At 42.8% G+C, this 23,872-nt stretch overlaps 1 protein-coding gene across 3 annotated transcripts in view; it reads right to left on the bottom strand.

Moving 5' to 3' along the window:
* Positions 1 to 23,872, bottom strand: part of SYT2 (synaptotagmin 2) — a 177,697-nt gene that overhangs the window by 50,670 nt on the left and 103,155 nt on the right. For 2 of the 3 annotated variants that reach the window (XM_027843473.1, XM_027843474.1), the window contains exon 2: positions 5,984 to 6,045. The gene's annotated coding sequence lies outside the window, so the exon portion shown is untranslated. Of the gene's footprint in view, positions 1 to 5,983; positions 6,046 to 16,559; positions 16,637 to 23,872 lie in introns of those variants that run through there. The other variant, XM_027843475.1, reaches the window with a different exon arrangement.

The raw sequence follows: 23,872 nt of genomic DNA, 5'->3' as shown, positions 1-23,872 counted from the left end.
AATTCAGGAAACCTCATTCCCAGATCAGTGCTCTCCCTACAAGGCAGGAAAAACCGGTATTGCACTCATTCAGCATATGAGGAAACTGAGACAGAGAAGCCCAGAACTCAGGCTCTATGGCCTGGAGGACCACATGATAGGATGGAGAAAGGAGAAATCAGAGTTCTGGGAGCAGGAAATCTAAAGAATTTCTAAAGGACCATTCAAGGTCCTTATCTAGAGCTGTCCTCACACCTTTCCCCTTTATGAACACTCTTTGATCTCCATTAGATAGAAGACCTGATTTTGGAACGGGGAGTGGGATCTCTCATGCCGTGCCAGGATGAGCATTCCAAGGATGGACTTTCAGGGCACTCATGGAGGGGAGAGCTGGCCTGCTGAGACAGGTAGCGGCCCCTCTCAAGCAGCCATTCATGCCTTCATTGGGCCATGTGCCTGGAAGCATCCAGCCCAGCCCAACCCAGCCTAGCTTTCCAGGCAAGTCCCTGGGCTTCATGGGAGAGCGAAGGAAAGGGAGGATTTAAGCATCACTGTGTGACATGGGGAAAGAAATGTTCCCTCTCTAAGTATCTGTTTCCTTATCTGTGAAATCAGGGCATTGGATGAGATGAAGGCGCTTCTACCTCTAATACTTTGGGGTTTTGTGATTTTGCACTGGTTGAGGCCTGCCCTGCCAATTTATCATTCAAGCCTGAAATTCTATCGTTAGAGTTTCAGGAATCCCTCTTAAAATGCAACTCTCCAACCAAACTTGGCCCCCAAAGAAGAAATCTGAGAAGGTACCTCCCTATCTTCTTCGCAGAGATAGAAGACTATGGGTATTGGGACATAGGACTAAGCAAGATTGAAAAAGTGTGACATTATATGTAATAATAATTACATGTAATGATTAATAATTGTTATTATTAATAATAACAAAACAATGCATTTAATAATAATGATTAATAATAATTAGATTATATAGATAGAACATCAGATTTCTCAATACATTCATTAGTTTTGCTGAACCAGTTTTTCTCTTTTTTCTCTTTAGCATAAGGGATGACTCTCCAGAAGGTGCAAGAAGAGGGATATAATGAGAAATCCAAGTAATGTTAAAAACAAAAGTTATCAATAAATATGTGTAAATGTAACCATCTACTGTACATTAAAGTGCATCAGTCATTAACACCTTTCATGAAAAAGTTTATCAGGTCCTTTCCAACAGTAATCCAAAAGCAGTTTTTGGTAGAGAAGGGAGGAGAGAGTGAAAGAGACTAAAGATGCTGGTATCAGGTTGGGGAGAGCAGAGCATTTCAGGGGGCAGGATGGTAAGGTCCTGGAGACAAATGACACCACTCAAGTCAGGGATTCATGGAACCTTAGTATAGGAACGCTCCTTAAAGGTCATCTAATCTAACCTCAGAAGGATGCAGGAATCCTCCCAGACTAGACTGGCCCAGCTCTTCCATCCCCAGTGGCAACAATCCTGTCTCTGGATGAGGAAGTGCTGTGCCTGCCCTGTGAGGAGATGGCCATTACCTACCTTGCTACTGACAGCTCTGGGTCTCTGGGAAGCTAAAATGGGCCATGTGGTTCCCTAGGGTGCAATTATGTTCCCCAAACAGCAGTGGCTCCCTCTTTTCTGGACTGGTAGGGGGAGGAATGAAGTGAAAGAGAGATGGTGATTGGGAGAACGCACTGAAAACCCTGTCCTCAAAATGCCAACATGCTGGAGGATGGGAAACATATGGGTAGAGGTAAAATTCCAATGGAAAATTCCAAATTGGCCAGGCATTCTTGAACACCTCCCTTGTGGGTGGATCTAGGGGAGGGGGCTCATGGAGGAATGTTTGGAAATATATAGGCTACTGGGAAAAGGATAAGCTCTACGCACATTTGTTGTTATTTTAAGATTTTGTAAGAAATTTTAAGAGGATCATAGATTTAGAACTGGAAGGAGCTTTAGAAATTTTCTAGTTCAACTCCATTTTACAGATGAAGAAACTGAGGCTCATAGAGGTGGTGAGTTACCCAGGATTTGAATCTAGGTCCTTTGACTCCAAATTGGTCATCCTCTTCACTGTAACATCCTGCCTCCATGGTGGCTTTTTCTATCACCTAAGTTGATGCTAGAGGATTCAAATGGGTGGGGGAGTGTAGTGGGAAGAACACTGGCCTGGGAAGCAAGAGGAATGAGTGCTAGGAGCAGTTCTGTTGCTGACAAATTGTGTGACCTTGAGCAAGTATTTCTGTTTCCTAACTTTCTGTTTCTGCATACATAAAATGAGTTAATAAGAGATTTTACCTCATACCCAGAAAACTGTCAAAGATGATAAAAAATTGGAATAGTCAATATTGGTGAGGTTGTAGACAGACAAGTAAACTAAAACATTGTTGGTAGAGCTGTGAATTGGTCCATTGGTCCATTCTGGAAAGCAATTTCAAATTATGAATGAATGAAAAGTACTTATTAAGTATTAACTATGTGCCCAACAGGAGCAGCTATGTGGCTCAGTGGATAGAGTGCTGGGCCTAGAGTCAGGAAGTCCTGAGTTCAAATCTGACCTCAGACATTTACTAGCTCTGTGACCCCAGGCAAGTCATTTAACCCCCATTTACCTTAATTCATCGGAGGGGAAAATGTGCAGTATCTTTGCTAAGAAGACCCTGTGGACAGTACTGGTGTCCATGGAATCATGAAGAGTCAGACACAACTGAATGGCTGAACAACAAAGGTGCCCAACAAAACTGAGATAGTATCTGCCCTCAAGGACCTTACATTCTAATGGAAAGAACAATAAATATAGGGGCATGATAGCCAAGGCATTTATGGTCTAGGAAATCACAGAAACTGTGAATGGATTAATGGGACAATCCACTGACATGACCTTTCCAGAGGTAATACTAGTGTGATTTGGATACAATTCGTAGGGCAAGGGATGGAAAAGCAGAAGAGGGTATATTGAGGAGAGAGAGAAGGCAGGGCAGAAAATGGCTGAGGTGAAGATAAGGATGCATGGCCCCAGGCAATACAGAGCCCACTGGTTTAGCTCTTCCCAGGAGTGGTGTTCCGTGGCCCAGTTTGGAAGATGGGGCAAAGGAGGTGACAAAAATGTCCATCCTCTTTAACCCAGAGATTCTATTGCTCTGCCTATACCCTATGGGGTCAATGACAAACATGAAGATCCCAAATATATAAAATATATATAATGATACTTATTGTATTATCAAATACAAAATAGATGCCCATTGACTGAGGAATGGCTAAAAAATTTGTGGTACATGAATGTAATGGAATATTACTGTGCTGTAACAAACAATTGATATGATAACATCAGAGAAGCATGAGAAGATGTATATGAATTGATGCAAAGTGAAATAGGCAGAACTAGGAAAACAGCCTACACAATAACTACAACAATGTAAATGGAAGATCTCCCCTTAAAAAACAAGGGCAATGCAACAATCCAAAGTGAATGCCGAGAAGATATAATGACCAAACTTGACCTCAAAGAAGGGATTTGAGCAGGCATCTCTTCCCATTCATTGCAGAGGTAGTAGGCTATGGTTGGGGAACAATGAACATAGTGTTAGACTTTTTTTGATATATTGCTTAGTTATGCTGAATTTTTTCCCCTCCTTTTAAAAATTATTTTTACAAAGGATAGCCCTTTGGGAGGCGGAAAGGGATGCGTACACTGGGAAATACAGTGAATATAAAAACAAAAAAAATCAATAAAATTTATTTTAAAAAATGAATTGGGCAAAATAATCTCCAAGGTTTGACATCCTATAATCTATAGGAATGGAGCTTACAGTCTGTCACCTACATCTCCATCCAGGTATAATAATTTCCACACCTGGAGGGCTGGAGCTGAGGGCTTAAGATACCTTTTACTATAGAAAAAACATTTTGAAGAAGTTTTGTATTTGCAACTTGCTTCTCTCTCCCAACAAACAAACCTCTTTTATTTAACTGTCCTCATTTGTTCCAGCCTGGCTAAGACTCTCTGCTCTCTGCAAAAAAACCTGGTTGTCACGAACTGCCCCTGCTTCATTCTTGGGCGATCAGGCACACTATTCTCTGACCTGTGTTCTCTCCTTTCTTTTCTGACAAGTCATATCCTTCTCCTATTTTAAGAGAACCTCCCACATTCATCTCTCTCTCTGTTCAACCTCCCCTCACTTCCAGGTGCACCCCCCTTTCTGTTCAGCTGTCGTGCCTCTGTCAATCCAACAAACATTTATCTAGCATCCACTATACACAAAGTACTGTGTTTTTACTGAGGTTGATAGATAAGCGCATTTTTCGCTTCTATTATCAATTAGTCTGTTTTGATTCTCCTCTTCCTAGAGATGGGAAAGCTTAGACCCAGAGATAAAGCCGTTTTTCTAGGCTCACAGAGGCTATGCTGACTGACAGAAATAGATCTGAGGGTCAGAGGTGGTTTGGTCTTTTACTTGACCCACTGGCACAGATACAGTTGAAAGTGCAAGCCTCGTCCCAAATCTGGGAGTTGCTCTTAAGTAACAGTATCTTACATTTACATAGTGTTTTAAAGTTTACAAAATACTTTATAAATATTATTTCATTTGATCCTCCAAATAGCCCTGGAAGGTCATTATCCTCATTTTACAGACAAGGAAACTGAGACAAACAGAGGTTAAGTGATTTGCCCAAGTCTTCCTGACTCGAGGTCAGTGTTCTATCCGCTGTGCTACATAGTTGATTCTCAAAACCTGATTGATTCTCAAAATCAAAACTGATTCTCTACTCTGTGGGGCAGATATTATGGGTATTATAAATAGCTTGTCCATGATCACACAATTAATTGCACCAAGATGACATTTTGCTTACATCTCTAGAAGGCAGACTGAGTGCCCAAGGCAAAGCTGATGGTGAAAAGGACATCTTCACTTGAGGAAGATGATGAGAGAGAGGGGATAGGGTAGCAGTGGCTCAGGGGGAAAGGAAGAAAGGAAAGGAGTAATAATTAAGGAAGGAATTAGGCAATAACTACCCACGCTGGGCGGTCTATGTTCAGTTCAGTCCACTTGCATAATAAGCATTGAACATCTAAACCGCCATGTAAGATACCAGGAGATTGTAGGAACTCTTGGAAAGGGGTCATACATAAATTCGTAGATTTCGAGCTGGAGGGGCCTCAGAAGTCACCTAGCCCAAGTTCTTCATTTCACACACGAGGAAATCGAGGCTCAGGGAGGTTCAAAATGTTTATCCAAGGTCCCACGGGTAGTAAGCATCAAAGGCAGAATTAGAACCTAGGGCCTTTGACTGTGGAGCCAAATTTCTTTCGACTATGCCGTGTTAACTGCTCTTCTCTTTACAGATGAGGAAACAAGCCCAGAGGTTTTAAGTGACTTACCTAAAGCCACACAAGCAGTAACAAAAGTGGAATTTTAACCTAGATCCTTTGAATATAAAGTCAGTGCTTTTTCTGCTATACCCTGCCGTTCCATAATTCCCAGATGATGAAGGAATGGAGATGGCATACGTCCCTACTCAAAGAATCATAAATCTTAGAGGTCGTTGAGTCCAATACCTTAATGAAGGGTTATAATAAAATATAATAATAATACAGTATATATTGCATAGTATATAATAAAATGTTATAGATGAGGAAACTAAGTAGGTGACTTGAACCCAGACCCTTTGACTTGAAATCCTCTGATATTCTTTTCACTATACCACAGTTTCCCCAAAGGCTTAATAACACTTAAGTGGTTACAAAAGAATCTAGTGGCATCTGAGTATATCAGCACGAAGGAGACTCGAAATAAAGGAGGAGCCAGTTCTAGGCACAGTGAATTGGGAAGCTTCTTGGACAAGGGGAGCTTTGGGCTGAATTCTATGGGGGGAAGGCATAAGTTGGCTAAATAGATGGGAGAAGGTTAGGCTATAAATGGGGAACAGCAATTCTAAGAAAGAAACAATTCTATTTCCAGGGACGGAGGAGGAAGAAAAGTTTTAACAACTTACCACCACCAACTGAATTTCCTGGATATTTCAGGGATGGGTGAGTACTCCTTGTAGACCAAGACCTGCAAAATAGACAAGACATCGATTAGTCACAGAATGTCCTTCCTACTCTTGAGGGATCTCTAGGCTTCAAGACTCCATCTGAAGCCTTGTGTTCACTCTAAGAGAGACACTGATAAATTGAAACATGGCCAGAAGCCAAAATGGAGGTGGGTGAGGAGTCTGGAAATGATGTTATTTGACAGAAGGTAGAGGACCTGGTGATATTTAACCTGGAAAGGAGACTTAGGGGAGTGTCATAAATGCTGTTTTCATGTGACAGTATCTGATATTTATACTGTGATTTCAAGTTTCTAGAGCACTTTTTTCTCTACATGATCTGATTTGAGCCTCACAACAACCTTAAGAGATGATCTGCAAGTATTACGATTCCCATTTTGTGGATGAGGAAGTGACAGGCAGCATGTTGTAGCTGATAGGAGGAACTGAGTTCATGTCCTATTTGGACACACACTGGCTCTGTGACCCTGGGCAAGTCACTCAGTACTTCTCTATGCCCCAGCCAATTAGCTCTCAAAGACTACGACCATAAAGTCACAGGGTAGGTGATCATTTACATTGGTAGAGGGAGTTCTGTTTGGAGAGCTCCCTATCCCCAGCAAATCACAAGTCCAGCCCAAAATAAAAATGGATGAGGAAACTCAGGTTCAAGGGAGTTAAAAGATCCGCTTTGATCCAAGTTAGTAAGTGAACCTCCCCGTTACATGAATTGGGCATGACCAGAGCAGTCTGAGTTACACAAGTGTCACAGTCTTCCAGTGTCAGTGATCTGTGTCTCATTGACTCTACCAGCACACTATCCACCAGGCAATGCTGCCTTTCAATTACTTAAAGGACTATCATATGGAAAAGGGTTTTTGATTCATGCTGTAAGACTTTAGAAGACTAGTAGAAGTTCGAGGGAAGGGGATTTCAACTGACTCTAATAAGATATTTTCTAATAATTAGCAGCAGTCCAAGAATGGATGGAGCTCCCAATCACTGAAAGACTTCACAAAGAGGCTGGATGGGGGATGTCATAAAAGTGTCTCATAATTGGGGTTCTTTCTTCAGACAGGAAGTTAGAAATGATCACAGAATCATAGACTAGTAAAGATGGAAGGGACCTAAGATCATCCAAGCCAACCTCTCCATTTTGCTAGATGAGGAAACTAGGGTCTAGTCAAGTTAAATGTCTCTTCTGAAGCCACAAGGGCAGTAAGTGACACATGTGGGACTTTAAGTCAGGTTTTCTGAATAACTCCCAGTGTCCTGTCCCATTTTATTCATTGAGCTAAGGATATATCAGTTATCTGTAAAAATAAGTTGAGAAGTGGGGTCAATCCCAGGCAGGAAAGTAGCCTGGAAGGGGACCTGGGACTGCATTGCACGTAGGAGATGCTCAATAAATGTTGCTGAGATCCATAAATTCTTCTCACAACAAATATGTCTGTGTGAGGAAAAAAGGAAAGAAGGAAGGAAGGATGGAACTAAGGAAAGAAGGAAGGAAAGAATGAAGGAAGTATGTAGAGAAGGAAGGAAAGAAAGAAAGAAAGAAGGAAGGAGGGAGGAAAGGAGGGACAGACGGAGGAAGAGAAGGAAGGAAGGGAGAAAAGAAGGAAGGAAGAAAAGAGGGATGGAAAGGAGGGAGGAAAGAAGGAGGGAGAGAAGGAAGAGAAGAAGAAAAGAAGGGAGGAAGAGAGGGAGGAAGGAAAGAAGGAAGGGAGGAAGGGAGAGAGGAAGGAAGGAAAGGAAAAACCTAGAAGTTAATAAAATTAGAGTTGTCATTTTCCCTCATCTTATTTATAGACCACCTTCCTTAGATGTTCATGGACCCTAGGTTAAGAATCTCTAATCCAGTCCAAATCCCCATTTTATAGATGATGGCATTGAGAGCCAGAAAGGGAAAGCTATTTTTCCAAGATCATACAAATAGGATATAACTGAACTGGGACTCAAAACTCAGGTCCTCTGATTCCAAATCCAGTACCTTCTCACCCACTGTAATAGGACACTTATGCCTGCCTACGCCTACAGGTTTCAGGCTGCCACTTGTCCCACCACTTCAGAGAGGCAAAGGTTCTTTTGACCAATAAACTAAACTACTTCTTGAGGTTTCTTTTCCTTCTCCAGGTCCTCTCTTTAGTGCCTAATTCTGATTTCTCGGGCACTGTGGCTCCTCCAACTTCAGTAATCCTAGGAGAGAGCAGAAGTGCTCACTTCTCATTCCCCAATGGTATTGAAAGAAAATTAGTCAAATCCTGGGCCCCAGGCATCACCCCAAGATGACCACTGGGAGGTCAATAGTTTTGGTCTCCCTTTAAGCACCAGAGTAAATTTATAGAATGTTAGAGGTAGAATGGATCATCTTGGTTTGCCCCACTTCATTTTACAGATAAGGAAACTGAGGCCTAGAGAAGGGGAGGTGACTTGACCAAGGTCACACAGCTAATAAGTGGCAGAACTGGACTTATACCCAGGTTTCATGGATGTTAACAATGAAAGGGACTCTTGATGTCGTCTAGACTTCCATTTTCTAGGCTGTTTCATGCAAGGGTGAATAGGGCTTCTTCCCTGAATCACAGGCCTTAGGGTTGGAAGGGATCTGACTCCCTCACATTTTTTTGAGGCAATCAGGATTAAGTGACTTGCCTAGGGTCATACAGCTAGTAAGTGTCTAAGGCTGCATTTGAGCACAGGTGCTCCTGACTCCAGGACTGGTAATCTATGCTCTGAGTCACCTAACTGCCCCCTGACTCCCTCATTTTACAGAGCAGAGAAATGGGCTTAAAGAGAAGAAATGAGTAAAATTCAAATTCAAGTTCTGGAACTCCAAATTCTGCACTCTCTCTATGACCTCAAGTCCTCTGAGAAAATGCCTGCGCTGGGATATTTTTACCTTTAAAAATAACCAACATGGAATTATGTATATATCAACAATGGATTTTGTGTGCAGCTGTTTTGGGATAGAAAAACCGATTTAACCTTTTATTTTGCTCTAAATTTCTCTTGATTCTCCTTTATCCCCAGGGGGGTTCATTGACTCAGATCCTCCAGGAGAAGAATTTTGGGATTATATCACCATTCCAATTATAAAAATGTTCTGTAACCAGCTGGATTTAGTCCAACTCCTTAATTTTACAAAGGAGTAAACTGAGGCTCAGAGAAGTTAAGATTGGCCCAAGGTCATTCTGAGAATCAGTATCTGCCTTGATGATACTTTACATACTTTATAGAGGCAAAGCCAAGTCCAGAGCTAGGTCTCCAAAATTCTAGGCTAGGATTTTGCTCTCCTCCCCTACTGTGGGGATGCTGCTGAGTACATGAAACTCAGGCATGGAGAGGGGGATGACTTAGGAGAGAGGAGAGATAAGCTAACCCTATCACTCTAAATCACAGGGATTCTACCACTGGGTTGCTCTTGGGAGCTGTGTCCCTTGTTTCTATTATATGGCTCCCATCGTTTTCTGGGAAAGGAGCCAAGCTGAGTAGGGTCCTTCCCTCTTTCTTTCCTTCTTCCTTCCTTCCTTTCCTCCATCCTTCCTTTCTTCCCTCCCTCCTTCCCTTCTAAGTATTAGCTCTGTCTGCTCTCTCTCACTCTCTCCAATCCTGCTCTCAAGAAAAGAACTTTGTCATTTAAACCTCTGTTTAGCTCTTAGTCACTCTGGTACTACTCCCAGAGACACGCTGAGGTTTGGGCCTAATCACGGAATTATATCATCAAAGAATATTAAAGCCATAGAGATCATTTAGTCTGGGAATTCTTAACCTGGAGTCCATATAGGTCAAGGCCACCCTCAAGGTGTCTATGGATAGGTCTTAGGACATTTGAGAAGTTGGATGGTTCAGAAAAAAAACTGCATCTTTATTTCAATATAGTTGGTTTCCTTTGCAAGCCTGTGTATTTTATTTTATGCATTTAAAAACATTGTTCTGGGAAAGGGTCCATAGGTGTCACCAGATTGCTTCTATATCACACAAAAAAGGCTAAAAACCCCTGATCTGGTCCAGCTTTCTCCTCTTTCAGATGAAGAAACAGAGGCTCTCATATAGGGACTAGCAATGATCGTAATAATTCATAATCACATAATTCTTTAAGGCTTATAAAATTCTTTCCACAGACAACCTGGCAATACAAATATTATTCCCATTTTTCAGATGAGGAAAATGAGACTCAGTCACTCACTGCCAGTGACAGTTAGGGAAAGTCAAGAGCCAGTTATCTCTGATAGTGGGATGGAAGAATTTATCCATTGTTAATAAAAATTTCCCACATTAGGCAACAGGTGGAGAGGTTAGGAGGAATCTCCCCAGGGCTCTGAGTTGATGCCGATGAGGTCATACTCTTCTCTCCCTTAAACAACTCTGGATCTGACAGAAGGAGGTGCCACAGGTAGGAAGGAGCAAGCTCTCCTCCCCCTGCCCAGGCTGCCTCCAAAGAGCAGCAAGGCAAGGCTGATAAATTCTCAGTCCTTTGATGTCTCCTGCTCAGTGTCTCCTCAGTGGGTACCTTCCTGGGAAAGAACAAAAGGCCTGAATTAATCACTAACAGGCAGTTTGCTTAAAGGAGGCCAAGGTCATGGAAAACAAGCTGCTGCTGCATCGTGGATCATTTGACTTTCCAGCACTTCAGGCTCTCCTTTCATCCCTCCTCCTCTCATCGGTTTCCAGCAGAGCCAAGGGTCTTCCCGACTCCAGCAGGAACCCAGAGCTGGGATGGATCTATAAAGGTCATCTTGTCCAGCTCCCTGCTGTCGAGCTACTGGAATGAAGATCCCATTTATGTTGATGGGGCTGGGTTCCATGTATGGACCCTATTTCTCTGCAGAGATTGTCTCCTTCCTACCTCTCCAGTAAGAAGAGTCAAGCCCTACCTAAGTCTGAAATGTCTGTGACAGTGAGGCTCTGGGAGGTTCTAAATGCATCAAGATGGTTAGATGAAAGGATGAATTTCTTAGAACTTCCTCAGAATGGAAGGCCCACTAGGAGGAGAGACTTGTTCAGGGGATGCTGGGAAATGTGCCATCCTTGGAACCTTTTAAAAAATGTGATGAGTGGTTTGGGTGCAGACCAGCTTGGGAAGTGGCAAGGGAGATCCAGCCCTGTGTCTTAAGCCTTGATGATTTTCCCCATTTCCCTAAGGATTCTAATTCCTCCTTGGAAATCATCTTAGAAACCTTGCTCTTAGTCCAGAGACATTCTTCTTTACCACTGTCTAAATCTGCACTGGTCTCTAGCTCTTGAGTGAGCCCCCATGACCTTCTTTGTCCTTGAGACTACCTGTCCCCTGGATCCAGAGATCTGTCACCCCAAATCCTTAATTACTTTTCCTCCTCCTCCTTCCTCTTACTGCTGTATGCGGGCACCTAGATCTGGTGATCACTCCCTCCTTTCCCGACCACATCCAAGCTATCTTGGGTTTAAGCAAGAATGTTTATCTTACCAGGGAAAAGAGAATGTCAGTTTGAGGGGAAAATATACCAAGATAAGGCTATTAGAAGTGACTTGGAAAGAAAATTACCCAGTCCCAGACTGACAGTGCCTCCACTTCTTAGATAATCTAATCTCTTCAATTCTCCAGGCCTTGTTTGGCCTCCAAGATACTCTTTAGGCTGGGTGCCCACGCCTTCCAGTCTGACTATGAAAAATAGATGGCAGTGGTTGGCTCTGAACTGTACCTGCTGATTCGGGATTCATCCACATGGATATTCTGCACTGAGCTAATTTGTTGATTTACAATCCCAAGTTCTATAGAAGCCAGTCAGAGTCTCTTGATTGCTGGTGATCTGTTGAAGCTTTATCCATATCCCTTCTAATCTCTTATCTAATTAGATCACTGAATTCTGGAATCGCTGAGTTGAAAAGTTGGAAGTTGGAACAAACTCAGAGGCTATCTTATCCATTCAACACCCAAGCAGGAACTCCTTCTCCATCTCCAAGTAGTTTTTACTTGAAGACCACCAGTGAAGGTGGACCTCAGGACCTCCTGGAGCAGCTCATTATAATTTCAGGTAGTTCTAATTGTTAGGAAGTTTTTCCTTTCGAGAAGTCTGCAGTTGCCTTCTTGGGCATCATCAACCAAGTCTTTATTAAGTACCTACTATACGCCAGGGGCCAAGCAGAACATGCCTAATCCTTCTTCCGTATAGCAGCACTTCAGATACTTGAAGATAGTTATCATGCCTCTCCTGAGACTTCTTCCAAAGATGGCAGGAAATGAAAAGAATAATCACATTCCACCAGAAAGTTCCCTATTCCCCATATGCAAGAATAGTTCTCACCAAATTTCATCAAAGATAGCCCCTTTCACAACAAAGGGGGCTAGATCACATGATCTCTTGAAGTCCCTTCTAATCACAGAACTTCTTGGTGCCTGACATTTACTGGCCAGAGGCCCTAAGCACCACAAAATTGTAAGGACCTTTGTCTGAGGACTGCCTTAATAATTTGCTCTTCAACTTTCTGCCCTCATTCCCCACACTGCCCATGGAATGAGATTAGAAAAAGAGAGAGAGAATAGAAGAAAAGATGATCTCTCTCAGGTACTACTTTCACCTTTCCTATTCTCTGTCTTCTTCTGTAGGAGTTAATAGGATTGAGAACATAATCCCACCACATCATGCTCACAGACAGTATGGGATAGCAGAAAGATCCCTGGGTATAGAGACAATACAATTGGTTTTGAATCCTGGTTCTTCCACTCTCTGCCTATGTAATTTTAGACAAGTCACTTTCCCCTCTTGAGGGCTCAATTTCATCACCCATGAAATAATGGAGTTGGATTAGATGATCTTTGAAGTTGTTTACTTCTCTAAAATCTTGCAATTCTAAAATTTGCCACACAAAGAAGTGGGTAAAAATGAAGATGGGGCCCACAAACTTTGAACCTAGAATCAGTAGAGGTGAGTTCATATTCTGGTTTTTCCACTAGATACATGAGTATGACCTCACTTCCTCTGTCTGTGAGTCTTAGTTGTCCATTTTTAAAAAGAGTAACTAGCTACTTTAATATATTGGCATTAAAAACACTTAGACTAGATACTTTAGAATATTGTGATGAGTATCCAGTAAGATCATGGATATGAATTACTTTGGGAACCTCAAAGGGCTAGGCAAATAAAGTTGCCATTGTCTTCATCACCACCACTATCATCACAATGACTGTCACCACTACCATCAACACCATTATCACTACTATAGTCCTCATTATCACCATCATCACCATCATCACCATCACCACCATCATCATCATCCTCTCCATTACTACCTTCAACATCATTCTTTTACTCCAGTGGTTAAAAAAAAAACAACATTGGAATCTCCTTCAAACCAACAAACCCATCACTTGAATTAGGTTGGGATAGCCCAATCTAAAACAATGACTGCTTGGGCTTTCCAAAGTGCTTCTCAACTTTAATTAAAGCTAGGACTCCTGCTAAGGGTGGCTGAAGAATTTCAGAGCCTTAGAAAGGCTCTTCAACTGATTACTTAGAATTACTTAGAACTACTTAGAATTACTTAGAACTACTAGAATTACTTAGAATTACTTAGAACTTAGATTACTTAGAACTTAGAAAGGCTCTTCAAGCCTGATTACTCTTCATTTCACTTCCCCAAGAATCACAAAGGACCAAATTTGGAAGGGACTTTCATAATGATAACAACAAATTAGAAAGCCAGTGAGACATGGAGGATGGGGAACCAGCCTTGGAGCCAGGAAGGAATGAGTTCAAGTTCTGCTTCCAACACTAACTGCATTTGTGACTCTGGCAAAGTAACTGAGGTTCCAGTTATAACTTCAGGTAGCTCTAATTGTTAGGGAGCTTTTCCTTTCGTGAAGTCTGCAATTGCCTTCTTGGGCATCATCAACCAAATCTTTAGTAAGCACCTACTATGTGCCAGGGGCCAAGCAGAACATGCCTAATCCTTCTTCCATATAGCAGCACTTCAGATACTTAAAGATAGTTATCATGCCTCTCCTAAGTCTTCTTTCAAAGATGGCAGGGAATGAAAAGAATAATCACATTCCACCAGAAAGTTCCCTATCCCTTAAGGTTCCAGACAACTTCCTAAGATTGTAATTTGCAGAACAATTATTCATCTGCATTCATGGATGAATTTCCTGACTGAATTGCCAACACAAATGAAATCACAGGTCTAGATTTAAAACAAATACACAGCAGTTCATGTTTCTATAATCCTTTATGGGTTATATTACATTGCATTGGTGCGTCAAGGACCTATTACCATGTTCTTAGAACTCTCTCCATTAATGCAGACCACTACTCATCTATAACTTATAGTCTCAGAGGGTTTTGTGAGGTTCAGAAGTTAAGTAGCTTGCCCACAGTTATGGAGCTAGAAGATGTCAGAGGTGGTATTTGAACATAGCTCTTCATAGAATTATAGGCTAATAGGATTATAGATTTAGAGGTGAAAGGGACCTTAGAGGCAATCCCGTCCAACCTTCTCATTTTACAGATGAACAAACTAAGGCCTAACCCAACTAAGGTTAAGCAATTAGGAAGTGTTTGAGGTAGAATTCCAACCCAGGTCTTCCTGACTCCATTTCTAACATTGTATCCACTCTGTCATTCTGCCTATCATATTACATTATAGTGCTTTATACATCATCTTCTTGGATCTTCACAGCAATTACATGAAACATTACAGAATCATAGAACCTAAGAGTTGGAAGAGATTCAGTGGCTACTTGTACCTGAATAAGAGTTCTCTCTATGTTATACACAAGTGGTCATCACTTGTGATGGGGAGTCCATTCTTGCCCCAAGTTCATTCTACTTTTGGAAAGCTTCAAATGTTAGTAAATTTAGTAAGTTAGTGAGTAACCTAATAAACCTAAACAAAGTTAGTAAGTAACCTAACAAATAGGCAGTATAGCTATCATTATCATTATCATTTTACAGATGAGGAAATTGAGCTCCATAAAGCTTGAGTGCCTTCCTTAAGGTCACACAATAAATTAGTGATAGAACCATTAGGTATCCTCTCTCCCAAGTCCCTGACAGGGCTCTCCAAAAGCTATATTTTCCGTTCTCCTGTTTCTGTGCCTGGGCTATCCATGTCTTCATTTGTCTCCAGGCTGTCTCCACTACTGCCTCTGGACTCTCTTCCCCATTGCACAACACAAGTACCTTCTCCTTCTTCCCACCCGTTTTCAACTTCTTTTTATATGTTATCTTTCTCCATTAGAATATAAGCTCCTTGAGGGCAGGGATAGTATTTCTGCTTGTATTTGTATTCTTGGTGCTTGGTACATAGTAAGTTTTTAATAAATTGACTCACTCCACCAAAAATGGGCAAGTAGAACTCTCTTCTCTAAAGGGAAATTCTATTCTCTCACTGGAGATAAGAGACTGGTTAGAGAACAAGACCTAAGAGTCAAAGTTACAAATTCAACTAGGACTGAGGTCTCCAGAATCCCAGTCCAGTGTTCTGCCCGATACCCAATACTCTCTTTAAGAAACTTGGGTAGGACATTACACCTATCAGATTGGCTAACATGACAAAATAGGAAAATGACAAATATTGGAGAAGATGTGGGAAAATTAGAACACTAATCCATTGTTGGTGGAGTTGTGAACTGATCCAACCATTTTGGAAAGCAATTTGGAACTATGCCCAAAGGGCTATAAAAATGTGCTTACCCAGTATGCACCCAGTAATACCCCTTATAGAGCTGTATCCCAAAGAGATCATAAAAACGGGAAAAGGACATACATGTATAAAAATATTTATGGCAGCTCTTTCTGTGGTGGCAAAGAATTAGAAGTTGAGGGGATACCCATCAGTTGGGGAATGAATGGCTGAACAAGTTGTGGTATATGAATGTAATGGAATACTATTGCGCTGTAGGAAATGATGAGCAAGCAGACTTTAGAAAAACCTGGAAAGACTTGTATAGACTGATGCTGAATGAAGTGAGCAGAACATTGTACACAGTAACAGCCACATTGTGAGATAACTGACTTTGATAGACTTAACTCTTCTCAGCAATGAAAGGATCTAAGATATCTCCAAAAGTCTCATGATGGAAAATGCTAACCACATTCAGAGAAAGAACTATGGAGTCTGAATACAGATCAAAGTATATTATTTGCTCTTTTTTTTCTTCTGTTTTGTTTTGTTTCTTCTTTCTTGTGGTTCCACCTATTGGTTCTAATTCTTACAACATCACTAATGTGAAAATATGTTTAATAGGAATGTAAATGTAGAGCCTATATCAGATTGCATGCCATCTTGGGGAGAGAGGCAGAGAGGAAAGGGGAGAAAATTTTAAACTCAAAAGCTTATGGTAGTGAATGTTGAAAACTAAAAATAAATTAATTAATTTTTAAAAAAAGAAAATTGGATAGGGAAAGGAAATGTAGAGGACACTGGTGGATATGCAAAAATAGGATGTTCTTCACCGAGTGAACTTATCTCTCTGAGCCTCTTGGCAAAACCAGTTCTTAGGATTTTTTTGAGATCTCTAGATAAAAGAAATGTTTATGGGTCAAGACAGCCAAAGACTAACCTTGAGAGTAGGCCCTGGGACTTCTACCACAGTCCTATTCCTCACTCTCCTCTCTTCCTTCTTCCACTTTCCCCAGGTGATCTTGCAGTTTCCAGCATCCTATGAGTTGTTGGCTTTGAGGACTGTGCATTTATAGCTTTGCAATCACTGCTGTTGGCTCTTTTTAAGGAGTTGGAATAACCCCAGCCAGTTGGCAGAGTAGGCTCTGATGATAAAATAACCAGGAAGGTGATTACAGCCCCTAGCCATTCCACATCCTCTGACCTAAGTTGATATTATATCAGCCACCCAGCACCTTTTTAATAACCAAGGTGGGAGAGACATCAAGAGGAAGATGAGGAAGAGAAAAGAGGAAGGAAATGAATGAAAATGTAGAAAAGAAGGTAGGAAAGAGGAAAGGAGAAAAAGGAGAAGATGAGCAGAATGGGAGTCCAAAGATGTCCATGACACAAAAAAAGGTTGAGAGCCCCTAGACAAGATGATCACCAAGACACCCAGCCTTTCTAAAGCTAACATGTGAGCAGTCTATTTACTCACATGCACCATATTCTTTGGAAGCCTAAAGAGCTTACTGGTTTTGTCTAAGATCAAATTTGGGAAGAGGAACATAACCCAAGGCCTGCATCAGTGTGGTTGCGGGGTTAGAGGGAATAGAGAAGAAGTAGACAGTTTGCAATCTGTCTCAGACCAGCTTGCTGCCCTAAAGTAGAATCCGTGTGCCAAGAAATTGGAGAGAAAGATGGACTGAGCTACCAAGCCAGCGGAGATCAGCCTGGCCCTGCTGTGACCTACGGCTTTGGAGAGAGACTTTCCTGCCAGAGTCATTTGGGCCGGTAGTGGCAGTCTCTCTCTCTGGCTGGGAGGGTTGGTTGGTCAGAAGCCAGCTGGAATGACCCGTCCCTCTCTCCCCCTCCTGTCAGATGAGCTGCACTTGACTGAGTCTTCATCAGCCTTCAAAGGAGAGAGTCTGGACAGGTCATTCTCATTGGCCTTCTGAGCCAGCAGCAGAGAGATGGCCTGTGCTGTTGACCTTGGGAAGTTCAGGGTCAAATCTGAATCTTGTTGTTGCAGGAGAGATGTTTGAGAAGTCTCTGTTTGTCCTTCTAGGACAGGCTACCAACCTGGCTTACTGAGAGGATAGGAATGAATCCAGGGTGCTAAAGAACCAATAAGTTCTCACCTAGAAGGATGGCTACTTTAGGTGCTAAATAGTACTGATTCTGAAAGTCAAGACATTCACTTTTTCCTTTCTTTCTATATATCCTAAACCCTTCCTTCTGCAACAAAACATCATTTCCTCTTCTAACACTGCATCTGCCTTTGTTTAAAGCAAGATTTCTTAACCCGAGGTCAGTGAACTTGCTTTTTAAAAACATTTTGACTACAGTATTTCCGTATCAATACTTTCATTGGTAATCTGGTGTGTATTGTTTTCTGTGATGAAAAACGCTATTATGAGAAGGGGTTCATAGGTTTCACCAGGCTGCCAAAGAGCTCTAGAACACAAAGGAAATGAAGACCTCCCCCATTCTAGAGTTTCCCAAGTAACCATTTGCTAATCTAATAAAGCTCCATTCTATGAGCAAATATGGCATACATAAAACCTGCCAACAGAGCAGCTGCTAAAGCCAGGTTACAGCCATGGGCTCAAGATTTTAATTCATCCAAAGAAGGGTTCCCAGCCCCTCCTCCCACACTCCATGATTCAGGGAACAACAGGGAAAGCAAGAGGCACAGAATAAAGATGGACAGATAAGTAAACAAAGGCAGTAAGAATTATTCACAAATGCTCCCAACCCTCTAAGGCTTCTTTCTACATCTCTCTCTCTTTCCTCTGGGGCCCAGATAAGGAAGCAGCCTTTTCTTAGAGCTCATACCCTCTGTCCCATGCTGCCTCTCTCAATGGGCCATCTGCTCCCAGGATTTTGCAAATGCCTCAAAAGTCCCATCTCTCCCAGGAGCTGGAAGCCAGAGAGACGTCAGCCTCAAACAATACATGGAAATTTATTGGGGATTTGAGGCCCTAGGGAGAATAGCAGGCAAAATTGGTTTCAGTGCTCTTTGAGATACAAAGGGTTACTTAATGCAGCAGTGCATAGGCCTCCTTTAGAAGTCAAACAAGGCACACGTTGCTGTCCTGCGTCCTTTTCACACTCAGTTCTTTCCCTGAGCCCCAAATTCAAATTTATTTTCCATCCTTTCACACTAGGCAAATATTGATTTTCCTTCACTCCCTGATGCCAATGGAACAGAAACCAATGTGCCTGTGTATTGTCTACTTCCTCTCAAGGGACCATCCAAGCTGTCAAGCCAACAGCCCAGAAAGGCTCCTGGTTAAGATGAGAGAATAAAAGAACATGCATGGAGAGCCTGAATCCTTCAAAGTCTCTGAATTAGGGTTGTTCAATTTTGTTTTGCTTTTAATACTTCTCCTCAAATACATCCAGATTTTTCTCATTAAATCTGTGAGCCTCATGTGGTTGCATGATCCAAGAAAGACACTGTGGGATCATGCAAAGAGCACTAAAGGAGGTGTCAGAAGACCTGAGTTCTAGCAGAAGCTTTGTTTTCATTCAAAGTCCTTCATCATCTACCCCATCACTACTGCCCCTCACCCCTGCCCCTTCTTATGCCTGAGCCTCCTGACTTGTTCGTCAGAGACACTCAACCAAGACACTCCATCTCTCAGCCCTGGCATTTTTTCTGGCTATCTCCCATGCTTGGAATGCTCTCCCTCCTTATCTCCACCTACTGGTTTCATTGGCTTCCTTCCAGTTCCAACTAAAATCCCACCTTCTACATGAAGTCTTTGCCAATTAATTCCACAGCTTTCCCTCTGTTAATTATTTCCTATTTATCCAGTACATAGCTTATTTGTACATACTTGTTTGCATATTGTCTCCCTCTTTAGATTATGAACTCCTTGGGGGCAAGGACTGTCTTTTGCCTTTCTTTGTATCCCCAGCATTTAGCACAGTATAGGTGCTTAATAAATGCATATGGACAGTTTCCTCTTCTGCAGAGAGAGGGAGTTGAATTAGACTGATCTCTAAGGTACCTTCTCTTTCCAAATCCTATGACTTTGTGACTGATTGCTGAGCCTCCATTGAGCTTTAATGATGTTACATGGAGTGAAGTTTTCTTGCTCTATGTGACTAAGACTGGACCAAGTTGGTCCAGTACTCAAGGGCATTTGCTTTGCAAAGACTGTCATTGTCCATTCTTTGTGCCAGCCAAGGCTTGTGGCTCCTAGGCTCTCCGGCATTAGCTAGCAGCGCCCTGTAGAGGTTGCCCAGGTTGAACCTTTGAACTCTGCTGAAATATTGGTGTGCATTCCCACCCCATCCCACTCCCCCCATAATGGTTAAGAATTGTTGGGACTTGGAAGAAATCATCTCATCTAACCCTCTCTTTTTAAAGATATGGAGACTGAAGCTCAGAGAGAACTGATTTACCTAAAGTCACAGCTGGTTGGTAGAAGCCAGGTCTTCTTACTTCTAGGACACTTTCCATCCCATCAGATTTCCTCTAGACCTTGACAACCAAGGCAGTGGTGCTAGGGAGAGTGCTGGGAGTGTTGCCTGCCTGGATGGCCTGATAAGCTGAAGGCTAGCATGCCTGAGGCTTTTTGTCAGATTTCCAGTTCTAACCTTCACCTTGATGTGTGACCTTGGATCACGCCTCTCTGGGATTCTGAAGCTTCATATCTAGTCTCAGGACAGTAGCTTTTTTTTTTTTTTTTGTGAGGCCTTTATTCCATGGTGGATGGAAATGTAAAGAAGAAAGTTTAATCTCAACTTTGAATTTCAAACTCTGTTATTTCTCTCTTTCTCCTTACCCCTTAAAATTGTACAATGTCAAAATTGGAAGGAAGCTTGGAAACCATGTAGTCCAACTTCCTTGTTTTACAGGTGAGGAAACTGAGACCCAGGGAAGAGAAGGATCTTGTCAAAGATCACCCAAAGAATTAGTAGATAAACTGGGACCCAGGTCCCTCAAATCCTAGGACAGCGGTCACTATTATAGTGCCCTTCTTTCCTCTTTACTATTTCTCTTGTGGTTATAACGAATCCTTCTATCCTTTAGACTCCAACTCATAGGATCACAGGATTAGAGATTAGAACTGAATAGAGGTCATCCATTTCAACCCTTTCATAGGAGGAAGCTGAGGTCTAGAGGCAAAGTGACTTACCCAAGGTCACATTGCTAGTAAATAGTAGTGGTTGAATTCAAACACAGATTTTCTTACATTAAGTCTAGTGCTCTTTCTGTTATGTCATGGAATGACATAATGACAGAGTCAACAGGGACTGACAGTAGCCAACTAGTCCAAACTATACGTGTGAGAGAATCCCCTCTCTGACATTTCAATCAAATGGTCATCTGTCCTTTGATCAATTTTACAGGGAGAGAAGTAAAGGTACTACTCTTTGACTATCAGGGTAAAACCCAGTTCCCTTATTGACTCAACATCAAAGTTGCAACAGATTCATCTGTTTATTCAATTAACATTTCTTAAGTGTCAACTTCAAATAGACCACTGTGATGGATGCTAGGCTAATAAAAAAAAAAGTTTAGAAAAGACATGGTCTCTTCCCTAGAGGCAGTCAGTTGGCCCAGTGGATAGAAAGCAAGCACTGGACTTGGAATCAGGAAGACCTGAGTTCAAATCCTACCCCAGACATTTACTAGCTGAGTGATTCTGAGCAAGTTACTTAACCCTAGTTTGCCTCAGTTTCCTTAACCACAAAATGGACATATTAATAGTTCCTCCCTCCAAGGATTGTTGTGAGAATCAAATGATATACTATTTGTAAAGCACCTAAAACAGTGCTTGGCACTTATGTTTTATATTTACAGTCTTATTCCCTCCTCTCTCTTATATGAGGAACCTATAATAGGGAGATTAGACACAAACACAGATAATTTTAATGCCCATTATATTATAAGTGCATTAGAAAGGGGCAAAAAGTTCTTTGAAGTGTAAGCACTGGGCAGAACTTCTGGAGGAATGGGATTTCTATAAATACATGAAATCAGGGAAGAGGGGGAATTTACAGGCAGGACAAGGATAGAGCTGATTCTTCCCCTTCTTTTGCCCTAACTCCCAGAAAAATTTGGGCTCCTGTGAAGGCTACTGGTGTAGAAAACTTGAATGTTCACTTGGAACCACTTTTCTTGGATATTTGGACCTTGAAAGTCCATGCCCTAGCCCTATACCATAAGGATGACAGAGATAAAGAGCTGAAGGTCACAGTGGGATTCAAGCTGAGTGTCTTCATTGTACAAAGAGCTGTCAGGAATTTCTATTGGGGAGAACCTTTGTCCTTCAAAGACCCACGTGGTAGAATAAACTAAAGAATTAAATCATCCTCCCTATAGCACAGAAGGAAAAAATGAGAGGCAGAGAAGACATGAAAAGAAGTTGCTGAAGCAGGGTCAAGGAACCCTAGAGACAACCTAAGAGAGTTGGCTTCCCAATAGGACCCCCCCATTGTGCTTCTCTTTGAGAGTTGTAGGTCACTGTCACTTTCAAGCCAAAACCATGGGAGCAACCCAAGGGACTAATGAATTTCAAGGCCTCCTACCTTCCTATGGGATCCTGGCAAATGTGTCTCTCCTGTCTAGCCCCTGCCCCACCAAAACTTCATCTGCTTTCATTCAAAATGGGAGTAGTAGTGCCCAGAGACTTAAAACCCTGGAACATTGGTGCCAGAAGGGACCTTAGAGATCATTTAGCACGAATCTCTCATTTTATCTTAACTTGTATATTGCAGGCAGTTAATAAATGGTTGCTGTTGAGTTACAGTGAAGGAGACTGAGAAAGTGACTTGCCCAAGGTCAGACAGCAAGCCAGAGCCAGGACCAGAAACCAGGTCTCCTAAATCCCAATCCTGAGAAAGTGAGCAAGGAAATGAGACTGGGTCAGACAACTGAGTTTAAATTGATCTACAATCAAATCGTAGGCTTCTCAGGGGTTCAGAACTCAAAGTACTTTCCAGCCCAGAACTTTGTTGCCCATCTCCACTGCCCATTCCCTTCCCCCACACCTCTCTGAGCCTAGTAGGGTAGGAATGAGCTTCACATCATGCTGAGGCTCAGAGAGGTGATACGTCTTGCCCAAGGTCACACAGCATAATGGGGGAGGAGTCAAGTCCAGTTAGCGCTGCCCACCTGCGACGAGGGTTCTAAATATTTAGCCAAACTCCCATCCGATCGTTTTGCAGGGTGGGCACTGGTATCTAGAGCCCTCGCTGTCTTTAATCTCCCAGAGGCGTTCGCTCTAGTCTGGGAAAGTTCCGAGTTTGTGAAAGAGGGGAGCTGCCGACCCGGTTCAGCCCGAGCAGGAGCTGCAGTGGCCCAGCTTCTGGGCGAGGGGTGCGGGGTGGGGGATAGAGGAGGAGGTGGCGGGCTGTCAGTGTACTGGGGACGCACACTCTAGACAAGCAGCGTTACCCGCAGTTGTCTCCCTCTTGGCACCTGGTCATTCTCCCCAAGTGTTCAGCCAGGCTGCTGGCTCGCCCAGAATAGGCGGTGCCCGGAGCCCCCTGTGGGGGGCAGAACCTGGGCTATCGGCTCCTGGATGCACCCTCTCACCCCCTTACTTTGCTACCCGCCCGCCTTCAGCTTCTCATATGGGGGGGGGGGACTCCTGGCGCATAGCCCCAATACACCTTTCTATCCCACTCTTCTTTCAAATCCCCCCCACCACACACACACACACACACACACACACACACACACACACCGGGTAGCCCCAAGAAAAGGGAATGGTCCAAGTTAATTCATGCTACTTTCACTGGGATTATCTGAGCAATTCCCAGGTAAGTAGATTTTTGTTTCTGAGGTTGGGGGCTGGGGGTGGTGGGAGGGCACGGATTGCTATAAAACTGGCTCCGTCCTATACTTTGTTTCTGACTGGAAATGCCCTGAATACGGATAGAGTTTAGTTAACCCTCTCCACCCCGCTCCCTGGGCTCATCTACTATCCACCGCGTGTCAGAGAAAAGATGGGGGTGTGGGGGTGGGGAGCGGCATGATTTAGCTCTGGTCTGGGAGTCCCCTTTTTTGTTCCCGCCCCGTCTTCTCAGCAGCTTGCTGCCCGGGAATCCCTCTCTCTTACCGGAGCAGCACAGTGCTGGAGGAGGGAGGAGGGGATAGCTGCTGTCCGAGGTTCCAGAGGCACTGCGCCCCTCTGCTCTGGTCCCCGCAAGTCCCGAGCGGCTGCTCTCTTCGATGTCCCTGTTTTTTCCTTTCCCCTGTATGCTTCTCTCTCTCTCTCTCTCTCTCTCTCTCTCTCTCTCTCTCTCTCT

The sequence above is a fragment of the Vombatus ursinus genome, unplaced genomic scaffold (assembly GCF_900497805.2).
Source record: "Vombatus ursinus unplaced genomic scaffold, bare-nosed wombat genome assembly UNPS02014909.1, whole genome shotgun sequence".
NCBI classification, from domain to species: Eukaryota; Metazoa; Chordata; class Mammalia; order Diprotodontia; family Vombatidae; genus Vombatus; species Vombatus ursinus.
Note: the sequence above shows the minus strand (reverse complement) of the source record. Positions and strands in the feature narration are given on the sequence as shown.